This window comes from Odocoileus virginianus, chromosome 4 (assembly GCF_023699985.2).
Source record: "Odocoileus virginianus isolate 20LAN1187 ecotype Illinois chromosome 4, Ovbor_1.2, whole genome shotgun sequence".
Classification (NCBI taxonomy): domain Eukaryota; kingdom Metazoa; phylum Chordata; class Mammalia; order Artiodactyla; family Cervidae; genus Odocoileus; species Odocoileus virginianus.
This window is the reverse complement of record NC_069677.1, coordinates 29,176,105-29,178,688: the sequence shown is the minus strand read 5'-3', so window position 1 is coordinate 29,178,688 and position 2,584 is coordinate 29,176,105. Positions and strand designations below refer to the sequence as shown.

The 2,584-nt window shown below is 38.2% G+C and overlaps 1 pseudogene; it reads right to left on the bottom strand.

The window, feature by feature from the left end:
• Positions 1–610: 610 nt before the first annotated feature.
• LOC110128408 (programmed cell death protein 10 pseudogene) lies at positions 611–1,851 on the bottom strand (annotated as a pseudogene).
• Positions 1,852–2,584: the final 733 nt, after the last annotated feature.

Sequence of the window (2,584 nt, the reverse complement as noted above, 5' to 3'; positions counted from 1 at the left end):
AGATATCCAGACTCTTTATTTTTTTTTTTTTCTGATTTTTTTCCTTTATTTTATTGTAACTGAAAAATGAAATCACTTAACATGAATACTTGATACATAATTTCCTTAGAATTTCTCTACGGTGAAACAAAACTGTACATATTTAAAGAGTGTATATAATATTATTAACACTCATGACAATTTCAAACCAACTAGCATTGGTATAGCTTCAAATTACTATTAGTTGTGGCTATTTATGGAAAAAAGGCGCAAATCTTATTAGGGCCCAGCATACCAGAAAGACTTAATCTTACATTATCACAGAGCTCAAAAATGGCAGTAGAATGTGAAGACACTATAAACTGCCATCTGCTTCTCATAAGTCTCTTAAAACAAAGGTTGGAAAAATACTCAGTACCTCAAATATAGTAACTAACAAAAATATCTCCACCAACTACTTTTTGCCCAGAGTGATTAAGGACAAAAAATAGGAATTCTTGTTGCTTCATTATCCGATAAACTGCTAATAAGCTCCCCTTAGAAGTTCTTTAGACATTACACCAAGTCTTCTTGGTCTTCTGATCATATATATATTCACATATATATATGCATTTTTTCAAGTAAAGAAATGTTTAACAGATGTAAACTATTTATTGAATATTTGCCACCAAATGTTGTTAAATACATTATCTTGCAGCATATCGCTTTCAAGTTAAAATGTCAGAAACAAACACCAATATTTACAATTCTTTTAAGGAATGTTATATAATGACACATTAAGGCGTAAATTCTTTTGGCTTATAATTCTTAAAAGAATGATAATAGCAAAAGTGATGCAAAATCTTCAGTGTGAGATTATGATTAAGCTACATTTTACAAAAATATGGTGTAAGATGGCAATAATCCCATTCAACATCCTGGATTATTAGATCCCTTCAGGAGGGACTGATAATTTATACAGTCAAACTTTAAAATTTACAGATAAAGACAGTCCAATACTGCCACTGAAAAGTACATCTCTTAACATATACAACTCTCAGGCCACAGTTTTGAAGGTCTGAAGTATCAAGTTGGTTTGATGAATTAGTCGGTTGGCACTTATGAACACATTTATTGCCTTGCCATCTTTAAAACAGGTTTTCATAGTATCACTGAAACTTTTAGAGTACTTTACGAATTCTTTCTTTTGGTGTTCAAGTGCCCTGCAGTTCTGGTATTGATATTTCTTGAAGACATTGTTTACCGTATCAAGAAGTTCTTTTATTGCACTAGCTATAACCTTGATTGTCTGCAGAAACCTTACTCTGTCGTTGATTTCATCTGGGATCTTACTGAGAATCTGTTTAAGTGCTCGTGCCTTTTCATTTAGGTCCTGGAATTCTGGCTCTGGTCGTTCAATCATATACTCTTCTACATCATCAGCTGCCATTCGAAGAAGGGATTCTGTGAAGTTGACTTCTACACTTTTTTTCTCTAAAATTTTCATAATTATGTCTTGTGTGAGTCCCGGATTTTCTTTTTCAGCCTTAATGAAAGCTGCTCTCAGTGTCTGAGCTGCAGACAGATTTACTCGTTCTAGCTCATTAAACACAGGATACATGACTGCATTGAGCGGCATAGAAACCATAGAAGTGGTCTCAGCTTCATTCTTCATCTCTTCCATTGTCATCCTCATTCAAAAACCAACTACAGCAGAAAAAGCAGTGCTAAAATGCAGAGGAATCTTCATTCACTGCAGTCTTTCTTCTCTTCATTGTGATAAAATAAAGCACAAAACATATACTGACCGGTTACTGAGGTACTGACTTCACTTCCCACCTCTGAAGCCCTCTTCAATTCCCGGATCAATTCACTCCGGCAACGCCGGAAGGACCCGATCCAGACTCTTTAAAGACCATTGGAAATTGGCTCTGATTGAAACTATAACTTCTGAAATGCTGCTCCCATCTGCCAGGGTGAAGGCTTATGGGGAGCAGATGGACTATGGACTTCTGACTTAGTTCGGCTCACGGTACCCCAAGCGGGACTCCAAGCTCATTCTGTGGCTGGTACTCCAGTTCCTGAGAGCATTATTGGAACACATGACCTTAGCAAATTATAGAATCTCCACATCGGCTCCCTGAACTGTGGAGTAAGATTTACCATTGGAGGAAGTTTAGCCACAAGGGATTCGGTTGCTAGTGGCTCAAAAGGCAACAAAGAGGCAAGTTGGTGGAAAGCTAAGTGTGCTCTATTTTGGATGCTGGCAACCCCTGGGGTGGGCGTGGGGGGGAAGGTGAAGATCGACTCCCCCACTGACAATCAGGGGACTAGATACTTGTATAGACGAGGGGAGGGGGCTACAGGTAGAAACAGCACAGTCATCTCTGACAGTCATTTTGAAATTGGTCATGTGGTGGTCTAATCAGCATCATCTTGACCTTTTTAAGTACAGCTAATCTGTTCCAGGGTTGTTTTTTTCTCATTTCCTTGAGGCCAATTCTCAGAATTGCAGTAGCTTAAATCATGGCTTCCCTGATAGCTCAGTTGGTAAAGAATCTGCCTGCAATGCAGGAGACTCTGGTTCAGTTCCTAGATTGGGAAGATCCCCTGGAGAAGGGACAGG